Genomic DNA, 13,313 nt, shown 5'->3' on the forward strand with positions numbered 1-13,313 from the left:
AGTTTCAACAATAAAGTCTCCATCTCCTGGAAATGACCTTCCAACTTTTTCAAATAAGAAAAAGATTTATGGTGGGGAATTTCTTGGGCTTGGCCAGGCATTGAGTGGAACATCTGGGTAAGTGTTACAGAAAATATGTGCTCTGAATCTTGAGATGAGGAGTTGGAGATTGAGAAAGATTCTGTCCTTAAGCCTAACTCACATCTATCTTCCACCCCCCAGCTCAAAAGCCTCTCATATTAATAGTGTGCTACCCCAAAGTTTGAATTTTGCCCTTTCATGAAATCTATGCCTGAGCTTGTAATGTAATTTCTTTCCATTTCTTTAAGGCTCAGGTAACATTTCTTGGGTATTTTTATCAGTTTGGCCATCAGCTCAAAGTGAAGAGACAGCCCTGTTCAAGAGGTCTTTCTGTCTTTAGAAAGTAGCGCACACTAGTCTATATAATTGCATACAAATCTCACTAAATTCACGTTGATTTGCTAACCAGTTCTCACTTCAGTATTTTTAGGAAAGTCTCCTCTACTTTGGGATCTCTATGTTTCACCATGCTCTTCTCAGTTCCTCTCACTCAGTTTTGCACTTGGCTCAGAAGACATTTCCTACTAGAGTGCATCATTTATTTCTTTGGGAAGGAAAGCTTCTCCTGGTCTTTCAAGCATTGGTAGGAAGCCTCTGGTACTCTGACTCATGGGATATATGTTCAGGTACTTTAACACTTCAGTCTATATCTTCTCAATATTTTGAAAATGGCAAAAGAAAAAAAAAATGAAAACCTTGAAGAAAAGAGCAACCACCATCTAAGATGTTTGCTTTAGAAATGTTTCCTTAGGTAGTATTTGCCACTGGAATGCTAGCATCAACTTTTAAAGCAAATAATGTTACTTTCCTCCCTATCTTTCATTGGAGGCTCAAGATCCATTTAGCCTACCGGACTGTTATTTGATGTTACTAAAACTGTTGTTGTAGGAAAAACATGACGACTTTCACCACAAAACTGAAACCTCCAAGAACGCATTAGCCTAGGGAAAGCTAAACAACCTTCTGACTGAGCCAAAAGCCCTCTAAGAGAGAGTGCAGAGATTTCAGGTCTTAGCTGACAGCTATGAGAAGAGTTCATTTTTATCATTTTTCCAATGAAGGATTAATGAAAAGAAATAGTAAACCAAAAATGAGTGTGCTTTCACCTTACAAGAAAATAGCCAGCCTCGTTTCTTTGATTTATGCTGAGGAAACAGCCAGACAGTGGCCTGGGACTTTAACAAGAAACGAAAAAGCCGACTCAAAACACGAAGGCAGACCTCGCTAACAGACATCCCCGTCTCCTGCCTCCAGCACCTCCCAAAACCAAAGCAGACATCGATCCCCACCGGCGGCCGCCCCCGCGCTTCCCATCGGCGAGTCTCCAGCTGCCCGGCACTGCACCTGGGCCCTCACCTGCCCTGACCAAACACCCACCCCGCCTGGCAAAGGGCACCAGCCCCCCGGCCTCCGTGGAAACATCCTGAAATGCCCCGAAACTATGCTGGTCTCTCAGGAGCAGGGTTAGCAGGGGCTCGTGGAGGGGGACTGGGCCCAGTGGCTGTTTGGAAAGGGTCAGGCGGGGATCGAGCGGTGGGGAGACACCTGAGCGTGGGTGGGGAGGAGGAATGAGCTGGGAATTGGCCGGGACATGGAAGATGTCGATCCTGTTTTTGGCTTCCGTGGGGCTTAGGCCGCTTGTGTGCCCTACTCCCTCTTGCTGCGGGGATGAGCTGCTCTTTCTCTCAGCTGCTGTCTGCTCAGCTTTCCTGGGGCAGGGGCTGTCTCTTTGCTGTGCGGTTGTGCCGGCTTACCTCCATAGCTCTCTCTTCCCACCCACCTCCTTTCTTCCTCGATGTGTTTTGGCATGTCCTAAAGCCCTGCCCGCTGTGCTGGGCCACGGCCTGTCCCTTCTTGTCCACGCTTTGCAGCCCAGTCCGACGAGACGGGGGCCATCGTGGGACCCCAAGCAAAGATGCCACCCAGCACAGCGTAGTAGCCCACAGCATCATGCTTGTAATCATCTGTGTTGCTTGTAATCATCTGTTGTAATCATCTGTGTTGCACAGTGGAACCGGCAACTCATATTGGGCCATGAATATCGCTGTGAAAATAACTAACTGTAATACTAATACTAAAATAACAATAATAATGCAATTTGTCCAAAAGTTGCAGTACCTGCTCAAACAGGGCTTCATGGTAATCCTTACCAGGAATCAGCTCAATCATCTGTTGAAAGGAAAAAACAAAAAAGCAGCACTTGGTGCTCAAGCTGATCGGCTTGGGAAGGATGAGAAATAGTCAAAAATGAACACACTGTAATGCTCAGCATGTTGTGCTGCAGCAGAGCAGACGTGGTGTCTCCAGGGAGCCCAGAGCTTCTCAGTTTCTGTCTTCTGAGCTAGCAAGCAATGCTCCCCTGTCCTTCTGTGGCTTTCACTTGAGGGTTTTGGCTGTGCTGTGCATGATGAATGTTCAGACCATTAGGGCGAATTCCTGCATTCTGCATTGCTTGAGCAAGGAGTACATTTTCCTCCCAAGGTGTTATGTTGATGGATGTATCTGTCACTAACAGCACCGTATCGTTCTGGATCTTTAAGATTGAGCTCTATAGATCTTTCATTTCCAATTGGAGTAAACATTGCAGTTTATTTTTGTTCTCAGTAATAAAGTTTTCTTGAACTAACTCTACTCCATTTTGACTAAACAGAGACCTGAAAGGCGTTGTTCAGATTTGTTTTTTCAGGAATGGTTTTGGCCAGGTTAACATCTGAGAACAAGTTGAGACTGAAATTCAGGCTTCATGGAAGCAACTGCTGTCACAGATTTAATCTCAAAGTAGTTATTGTCTCAAAACTTCAGGTGCATCCAAATCCCTTCTGCAGTATTAAGGATCTGACCAAGGCAGCAGATGGGGATTATTGCTTTGGATTTGGTCTCAAGGCATAAGCTTGGAATTCCATGCTGGACACCTTTAGTATCAAGTAGTCCCATTTTGGCCTGATCATAAATCCCAGTTCCAGAGTGCAACAACAACTCAGTGAAATGTCTGGAGTAACTTTTTTTCATGTGGGCAAGCAGCTGATTCTCCTTCCCTCTCCCATCTCGCAATTTCATTCTCATAAATATTTCCATTCCAGCAGAAATTTTTCTCAGAAAAATCAACCTCAGAGCAGACACTCAACATTTCAGCTTGAATTGTTTGGCAAAGTGATAAGCAACTGAAAGCAGTACTTTTTATTGGGAAAAAGTGTTGCACAGCAGTCTCTGTACCACTCATTATTTTAATCTGTTTGTCTAGCTGTGGTATTGCCAAGGCATTTATTACTAGAATATTTAGGGCACTGGCTAAATGTCAATTACTTCTCCAGCCTTGCTGCAAAGATTTAGCAAAATAAAAAGGGAAGGTTCCCTTCCCTCATGCTTGGCACATACAGGTTTGGCATCACAGGCAAAGCATCTTGTTAAAGTGGAGGTGGGGAGGGCCTTTGGGGAACTCAATAACTCCCAAGAACCCCAAATGGTAGATCTGAAACACAATTTTTCTTCTAAATGTGGAGGTATTTTCAGTTTTCTTCAATTTTTACAGTGACTTTTTAAAGAGGTGGATAATACTGTGCTTAATGGTGTTATAGTTACGCATGCTAAGACTAGAATAATTGAGACTCCTCCTTGTGACCGTAATCTGCATTTCCTGGCTGTGTTCCTTCAGCTCATGCACTGGTGATGGAATGCGTTACTCACAAACTAATTAGTGCATCTGAATTTATACATCGTTATTAATGTCTTTGTTTCATGCCAAAGTACATTTGGTGTTTTACAAAGCATGAAAGTGGGCAGTGCCTGGCCTAAGGAAAGGTTGACATGCACAATAGATATGTTGGCTGGAACAAAGCTGCTTTAATGATCGATGCAAAAAGTACTTGGAGGAGAAACAAAGCTTCACTGCCTGCCAGACATAATTAGATGAGAAACATAAGAAAGGCAATTGTGGGTCTAGATTTTAGTGGGCTAGGACCACTTGGAGCTAGGTAACCAGTAGAGCTGACTACACGTATGTCCACACCAGATCAAGAGAGGTGAATTCAGACGGGACCTGAGTCAGGGGAGAGCTAACAAAAGGATGGGGTGGTGGCAGATCAGTCCCAAGTTAGAAAACAGAGAGACTGTGGCCTCACAAAAGAAGTCTGAAGTGTGACAAGGCATAGGAAGGCTGAGTGGTAGCTGGGGCCATAAAAAAACACTGGAGAACTTCTGCACATGACGCTCAAAGAGTGGTTTAAGGTGCAGAATAATGCCAACAGAAGGATTCATGGGGAGATAGTAGGCATGGATATTTTTAAGCCGGAAGTTAGATGGAGGTTTCTCACCCTGGTGGCATGAGGCTCTGGGACAACCTTCTGATGGAATGTGAGTGCAGATGGGCACAGGGTTGTGGGATGGAGCCTGGCCAGGTGTGAGGGAAGTGATACGGTGTAGACCCCAGGGAAGAGAGGAGCCAGCCTTGCTGGAGTCCTTCCCAATACCATATTCCTTTGTGGCAACCCGCAGGAATCATTAAACTGTCAAACTGTATTCCCCTGAAGGGCAAAGGGTATTGTACACACGATAAGTAACTTTTATTTCACATATTATATTTGCTACAGGGGATACATTACACCCAAATTCCTCCTAATGACAGTGTATCCAACCTGTGTGCAAAGGATACAACTCAGTGGTTCATCTAATCCCAGCAAGCTTCTAATCTTATTTTTCTCTCCAAGACGCAGCATTTTTTATGAACTCTGATTGCCATCGTCTCAATCTGCATGAACCAAAGGTCTGATGCCAGTTTGTTGAACTTAAGGGATGTGGGCTGAGGCAATCTCTTGAAGAAGACCTTGGATGTCCTCTCATTTTGCCAGGCCTGTTCTGCCCACTGGTGTGTAGTGAGACTCAGGAATGAGATTAATAGCTTCCTCTTTCCCTCTTACTTCTGCCTTTGTTGGAAGCATCTAACCTTTCACAGGACATGTGAACCTTGATTTCAGCTGTTTCTTCCTTGCAAGACGTCAGAAAAGTTGTACACCTCACCTTCTTCCATATTACCCAGGGAAGGTTAGTCACAGTCTCTCCTTCCATTAGCAGAGAAGAAAGAATCTTCTGTTTTCAGATATTTACCTTAATATTTCATTTGCTCTAATTAAACTTTTCTTTAAGTGTCCTTGGAAATCAAATAAATTAGCTGCAGTTACAGCATATACTTTTTGCCTTGTTATTGGTAAAATGATACCACATCAGCAGAACACACTGTGCTGGAAGTGCTCCAGTCCCCTGAGAAACCTTCTCACAGTTATCATAACATGCAGTCAGCACACATGAACAAAGAACGAGGAAAGCTAAATCTAAAGCAACTCCAGTATTGTGGTTAGAGAATATATATAAATATCTCTTCTATCATATATTGCCCTTTCCTTTACAAAGACACTTATCCTTTAAAAACACTGGCCAAATGAAATGTCCAAAGTTGTTTTTTTTATTACTGTGTTTGCCAGTGAAGCTGGATCTACGTCTTGTTGTTAGTCACTGAGTAAATGCTGAGAGTTGAATCCCTCTGTTTTAGCCAGCAAAGGGTGCGGCAAGGCATGATTACTGACTCTTTAGCTCTGTCTCTCTCTCACACACACACTTTCTCTCTCTCTCCCTGTATATATATGTATGTATATAGGTATGCATATGGATAGTTAGTTTTCAGGTTTTTAAGTGACTTTTAAAACTACACAGAAAACCACAGTCAAAATTTTTAAACACATTTTTTAAGAGAGTAAGTGATGTCAGGGCTTTTGAGTGACCTGTCCTACAAAGATGACAGCCCAGGTGAATCAACATTGTTCCACTGAAGTGAAACCAGAGCAACAGCAGGAGAATTTCTTGAAATAGATGCAGCCTTATACTGCAAGATGCTTTATATTTAAGAAAAGCTTGGGTTTGATGATTTCACCTTAATTTATAGGCATTGCTAATTTTCTAAGGTCTGTCAATGAAATGATGAATGGCATTGATTCAGCAAGTGGTGGAGATCAATGGAATAAACATCTTTCGGGTCTGGGTCTTGGATTTCATCAAAGCTCTCTGTTTGGCGTTGTTGCTTTTACTGTGAAAAGATCACAATATCACACTTAAAATAGGTACAATCGTAAAGCAATTCAAATAAATAAACAGTGGCTCCCACTGGGATAAACTGAGATACTCTTTCCTTTGCCTTAAGAAGAAACAATCATCGCCTGTTCCCATAAAGCTCATCAACACATGTCCACACATGTGTGTGCTAATTCTCATTCGCACCTCCCTTCCTCCATCGTGCTAATAACTGTCCATGGAAAGACTGTTCTGGTGTCCTGTGCCCTTGGGAACAGGAGGCAGTGTGGGAGAGGAGCCACTTGGTGAATGTGACCTTGGTCACAAGGCCGTGGAGCATCTCTCAGCTGAATCATTCTTGCTTTTTAAAAAGCATTGGGCAATGCTTTGGGACTCAGTGACCTGCAGGGACACTCTTTGAACTGATCTGCTTATGTGCGTGGGAGGGAGGAAGGGGCAAGTTTTACAAAGGACAAGTCCATTATAAAAACAAAAAAGCAAAGCAAAACCAACAGCCTATCATCCTGCTGCAAAATATGCCAGAGGATTTCAGGGTTTGGATGGCTGAAGGCCCTCAAATTCTGCTCCAGCCATAAATATGTGAACAAGTTAAGCTCTTTGTGGTTTTGGCCGATCCCAGCCATGTTTAGTCTTAATCTATCTCAATCACTAGCTACCTTTTAAAAATAACATTTTGTGGTTCCAAAACATCTTTAGTTAATCCTTGCTTAGTTTGGAAAGGAATTATATTTGGAAGGATGCACATGTCCATGTGGCTTTGACGGATACTCCCTTTACTGTTCTCATCCATCATAAATTTTCCTGAACTACAATGTATAATGCCCCAGCGTCAGGCTACCCAACACTGGATTCTAAACAATATTATTTTTTTCAGGGGAACCTAGATCCTGTAGTAGACCAACAAAAATTAAATTCTTGAAAATATGCCAAGTTGATACATGAATGTTCTTGGATCTTCTCCATAATGGAAGTCAGAGGCATCAGTGCTGCTTACCACACAAGAAGCTAAGGAAGGAGAAATAAAAATTTTATAATATTTCAAAGACCACGCCCACAAATATCTCTGGAAAAGGCCTGACATTTCACATAGAGATGTAGCGCTCTCTGAAGAACTTGGCTTTAATTACTGAATGTAAGGAAAATAGTTTCTGAGATTAGTTTCCAATCCACGGGTAACTGAAAGAAAGCCTTTTCAATGGTTCATTTCAGGACAGCTTTGGCACTCTTTTCTCAAGTGAAATATTAATTTTCATTTCTCATTCCCCTCTCAAATTAGAGCAGTCTGAGAGACTGCAAGTCTTGAGAAATAATCTGGTTTCAAATTCTCTTTTTATACTTCTTAAGCAAACACTTCTTTCTTTCCACTTCACCTTTGAGATACCCTGCTGCAATTTTTAACCAATCACATTATTCCAGAACAGTGTATTCTTAAGCACAGTTATTATCATTTCCTAAAAAAGAACTTTTCTCTTGTGCAGAGAACATATACATTGCTTAAGCCTCTCTCAAGATCTTAAAATAGGTTTGCATGATGTGTAGGCCACGGGTAGATGTTAGAAGTAGAGAAAAAACTTGAAGCTGAATGCAACAATGTCATCCTAATCTTCAGTGGATATCCTTCATTTATATTATAGCTAGTAATGTGTATGTCCCTCTCAAATAAGTAGTTTTCAGAAAGGGCACCATGGTCAGTGTACACTAAACCTAAGAGCTCTTAAACCACACTGTCACTTTTGCAACTATGGCATTTTGTGGGAAAGACTTTATCAGATGATTTTTGCAACTAGATCTTCGATTTGTACCTTCAGATTGCATTTGTGCTGGAATCAAGTGATTAAACAAGGCATCTGCTTGATCATGTGAATATGTGCTAATGTAGCTAGCATGCACACATCTGAGGCCACAGAGAGAAAAAAAACCTGCGTGCACATAAATTTGTGGACAAGCAAAATGGGGAGTGCAATTGTAGAAGCCAGATCAAAACCACCTACAAAACAGCTGGCAAAAATTTGGGTCTAAATATTGTGAGATTTCCTTTCCATACTTTTTTTGAAGAGCAAATTATGGTGGCCTACAGATACAAACACATAGGCATAATATGCAAAGAGCACAAAGCCAAGTCTATGCTGTGCTGTCTGTGCAATTCAAAACAATTCAGTATTAAATTCCAGAACACATGCCATTACACAAAACATGAAAACCTCAGAAAAAAAAATAGAAGAATTCTCAAATTAGTTCTGGTTTGTGAATCAATTTCCATTTCTCTTGTTTCCACTGAACAACTGGAACTGAAAAGCAATAAAACCCAGGAACTGCCATCATAAGGGATTTTAAAGTTTCTCTGCTAGCATACGGCAAGTGGGGGGGAGGGAGGGAAGAACGATATCAGCAATTTCCAGAGTCATTTGCCGTTTCTTATATTATTCAAACCAAGTTAGTGGAATCATCCCCAAGAATGATGTTACATCCAGTGCATGGCAGTCACTTCAGGTCAGTTCCACAGAGAAATGTGATTTATGCAGCCAGCCATCACATACGATGCTACAAGGTCTTGCTGCCTCTACGCACAGCACCCAGCGCAGACAGCCACAAGAACAGCACTGCAACCAGCCACAGCAAGGGGTACAGCCCTAACAGCTAAGAGTAGCTAAAGGATGCTTCAGTAAACAGAAACTATGTTCTACTGATTTCATGAAATATCCATAAATATCCATATCTCAGTGTATATGTAGATTTTTAATCATTCTTTTTTAATTGCTTTTCTTTAATGAATTAAGATGAGCCATTGGGGCTTCCATGTGAGCAAGACTTGCAGCCAAATGCCGGTGCTGCTGTGCTGCCCTTCTGAAGTAAATGCTTCTTGAAACAACTCTGCAGTAAAAGTCCAAAGTCAGGGTACTGTCTGTTTTGGCATCTTCTTTATGCCAATGAGTGGGATTTCTTGGGTGTTAGGCTGCTATCCACACATAGGAGGGCAGCTGAGTGTAGTCCAAAGTCAGCATATATATTTGGTATTTCAGTTTTTAGGGTGTACAGGAAGTTACTGTGCAACCATTGGATAATTCAGATTTAGGAGAGGATTTTCATCCTCAGAACATGTACATTCCTGGGCTGTAAAGGACACTTCCACATGAGTCAGAGGGATACAGAGCCCTTTTGTTTACCAAAGGCTGGCAAATAATTTCATCTCAACCAACAGCCTCCTTAGTGACAACATCCTGACTACTTCTAGCAACCAAATGTTTTTTCACAGCAGGGCTCAGGCAGTAATTTTCTCTAAGGAACCTGCTAATATTTTGTCTTGTTAGAGGCCATTCGTCTTTACATTTAAACTGCCACATACAGGAGGAGACACTTAGAAAATATTTGCAACTGGAACACAGCTGCAGTGAGATAAGATGCCTACCTTTCTTAGCCATATTTTAATTGTGTTTAATTTATTCAGCTGCTGAAATGCCAGGTGGAAGCACAGGGGTAGCACGAGTGGATTGCACCCAGGGAGAGCAGATGTGACAGAAGACTAAAGCCTGACACATCATGCCCGTAGCGTTAGGCTCAAAACTCCCATTTTTGCTGCTGCTGACACTTAGAGCAAACCCTGCCGAAACATGCCTCTGAGCTTCAGCACTATTGGTTCAGAAGGTTTGCACGTAGAGGAAGAGAGGACACTTATTTTGTTTAACTTAATGAAGAGGAGGAGAACGGCAGGCTGGATGGAGCCAGGACCTGGAGGTCAGTAAGTGCTGTCTGTCTCCATTTTACATGTTGGTGGACAAGTTCCTGTTCCTGGTGCAAGCCCCTGCCCTTGAATCTGGTTATGTTAGGTTTTGTGGGCTTTGCAGCTCGACAGACCCTGTGGCATATCTCCTGTAATGGAAACAGTTCCTCAAGGGTGATGAATTTCACTCCAAGAAAGGTGTGACACGAGCAGGGCTACCTGTCACCTTCCCAAAGATTGCTTTGCTTTGACGTCCATTTCAGATCACTCATCTCCCTCCCATGTGCTATTATATGTCAAGCATATATATCAAGCATCAGTGACTATCCAGATCTCGATGTTTGTTGTATATGCATTCGAAGAGTCCCAGAGGGAAGAAAAAGGGAGTGATCTGAAAAACAAAAGCAGTAAAAATGAATAAAATTTTCACAGAAATTTTAAAAAAATATTGGCATCAAAGCACAAAAGCATGGAGCGGTGGCGTTTAAGTACCAGACAGCGTTCCTTCAGATATACACACAATGCTGTAGCTTGTGATTTTACTTTTCTGCCACCTGGTTCAGAAATTTGGAAGTAGGCAGCCAAGCTGACATTTTTCAGAAGCCAGGTGAACCTATAAGGTCTTTGCATTACTCACCCTGCCACTGTTTTCCCCAAACGCCAAGAAACCAGAGCTGCTTAGGTGGCCATGTGGTCTTCCATAGGGCCATGGAAATTAATCGCCATTTCTTGAATGGATGGTGCCCACAGCAGAGGATTTTTCCCCTTTATCTGAATGAGACAAGTCAGTCATGGAGATAGATACTGTCCCGTGCTGACATCTGAGCTCAAGCACTGGCAAGCTGGCACCAGCTATGGTCTCCAGCCACCCAAGCACCCCTAAGCGTACCAGCAAGGGCCAACAGCATCCTTGAGCAGTACTCATACGGTTGCAAAGAAAGAAGCATCTGTATTGAGCAATGAGTAGAAGCTGGAGGAAGAGGCAGGGCAACCTCGATAAGGTAATCAAGAAGGGGGAAATGCTAATACGGCAGCAACAGGGCCAATGGGGCATGGGAGAGAGGCAGGACCTGGGGCGCAGCAGGGACACTGGAGTTGCTAGACTGAAACGAGAGGAGAAGCTGGGCAACCTATGTCCTGGTCTACTCATGTGCGGTTGTTCTTCATGTGGGTGGCAGGTGGTTGTTGGTGACAACAGCGTTGCAGGGGTTGTCACAGGACTTGGTGGGGTGGCAGCTGGTCTGGATTAGAAAGAAAAGGAGAAGCTGCTCGGTGTAACATCGTTCTTCTCCACTCTTATTAACTGGATTATTATCCATGATCCGTGTGTAACTTTAAACAGTGAAATGGGTTAGTTCAGGGAGAGGGGGTTGCGAGTGATATGAATTTGTGAGGACTGGTATGTGGCAGAGTTTAAAATGTTGTTAATTTATATAATATCAGGAATCAGAAGGTAGAGCTACACCCATCATAGGCATCCTTTGACTCCTACATGAACTTGGCTTGTTATTTTTAGGTTATTAAGAGCAAACCAAGTCTCCAAATACCCTTACATATCTGTCCTTAGCTAGCCTATACTCAGTTACTCTCTGAGCACACTGAAGTACACAGATACTACACAATCCATTGTGTACATATGCACTATATGGTATGCTCTATACATGTATGAACTCATTCTATAAACACATTTGTTCAGGGTGTACACAGTGTGTATGTAACTGAATACCAAACAGTACTGCTAAGCGCAAAGAGCCTTTGGGGATTACACCTGTTTATACAGGGATATAAATGTTTCTTTCCCAACTTACAGTCTATCCACAGATTTTCATTGAGAATTTGTTCATGATTTTATACTCTGACCACAAAATTGTCGTTCTTTTAACATGCTCTTGGAAAAAAATCAAAATGATATTGTGGAAAAGAATCTAGACATGGAAAATAACTTAGACATCAAAACTGTTCCAACTCTCCTACTGAGCCACCTCTTTCCTACTTATTCGTGTAACCTTTCTCCTACTTCGAACAGTTTTAAATGAAAACAAAAATGTTACATTAGAAAGTTATGAACTCTATAGTTGTGGATAAGAATTTCTTTTTCTTTTGGATGTCTGGTCACAAAATAGCTCCATTAAGGAAGGTGACTGCTGAAGCAAATATCATAAAACATACTCTACATTCTCAAAGTAGTATGTGTTAAGATTATTAGGTGATTATGACCATGGTGAGATGAGCTTTTAAGAGAAATATTTGAGGGCTGCCTCACAGAGGACCTATTATATCCTTGTGTTACCACACCAGCATTCCTGATCAGACCTTTTAGAGCAACCCAGGACACCAGCATTGGAGAGGAAGCAGTTGCTTCCATGGGTACAATATCATGTACAATATCTTAGGTTATGCATCACAGCATAAGAAATACACTACTTTTATTAAGATGTGAATTAGTTCAAAAGGAATTTCATGTACCTAGCAATCACTGATCCTGTGAAGCCGGTTTCTGCTAAGTTTCTGCACCCTGGGATGAAATGATGAACAAGTCCTCATACAAAGCCTGGCTGCGCTCTCCATGTCTGTGTCTTGCTCTGAATTTACTCACTGGGCTGGAGGAAGGGCAGCCCTGTGCTTGTGACGGTGCCCCAGACACAGGAGTGCTGGTGCCCAGTAGGGCTTGATCCATTTTAACACCCATGCAACTCCCCCAGTTCCACAGAGCAATAACAGATCAGGCCAGCAATGCAGACATCGTATGTAAAGCCCAGCGATTACAGGCTCTGCTGCCAAATGTTAATTTCACCTAATTCTCAGTATTCTGGGACATGAAAGAATGACAATACATATGGCAGAGCTAAATACAAGTGCTTTCCTCTTCCTAATGCCAGCCTTCCTGTCCTGTCCTTCTCCTCCTGCTCTCTACCCAGCCTAGCCTAAATTCAAGATAGGCGTATGTAGAGAGGGTTCACCTACTTGCTCCTGCAGTATCTAGCAAGTGATTTTTATGTGGTGTTGTTACAGAACAAATGTCCGTGCTATACTACTAATTAGTAAGGCCTTCTGCCTCCCTAAGGAAAAGTTTAGAGAGTAACAAGGTGCTGAGTGCACACAGTGCCTTCTCTCACCTCTCAGTATTCCCAGAGGCTCTGCAGGGCTAAAACCACAGAAATTTTTGGGCCTGAAGTTTAGTCTTTTGCATCTTTCCAGGCCCTTACATTAAGACCTGTCAAAAGTTGAGAAAGAATTGCAAATCTGAAGATCCTAATCAGGATCCTTTCAAAACCATAATATTTTCCCTAAATTATTTTTGTACTAGCCTACCCCAGGAACCCTGTGTACTTTCCATTGAGTGGTAATGGGCCTGTTTGCTTTCTCAGCAAAGATGCTGTGGTTTGATTTGTTTTTCTGCTCTCTGAGGACGGTGTGATATAAGAAATTAAGTCCA

The 13,313-nt window shown here is 42.4% G+C and overlaps 1 long non-coding RNA gene across 1 annotated transcript in view; it reads left to right on the forward strand.

Moving 5' to 3' along the window:
• Window positions 1–5,167, forward strand: part of LOC140650686 (uncharacterized) — a 41,125-nt gene extending 35,958 nt beyond the window's left edge. The window contains exon 5 of the long non-coding RNA XR_012042138.1: window positions 512–5,167. This is a non-coding gene — a long non-coding RNA (uncharacterized lncRNA). The remainder of the gene's footprint in view (window positions 1–511) is intronic.
• The last annotated feature ends 8,146 nt before the right edge of the window (window positions 5,168–13,313 follow it).

This window comes from Ciconia boyciana, chromosome 4, assembly GCF_034638445.1.
Source record: "Ciconia boyciana chromosome 4, ASM3463844v1, whole genome shotgun sequence".
In the NCBI taxonomy this organism is placed as follows: Eukaryota; Metazoa; Chordata; class Aves; order Ciconiiformes; family Ciconiidae; genus Ciconia; species Ciconia boyciana.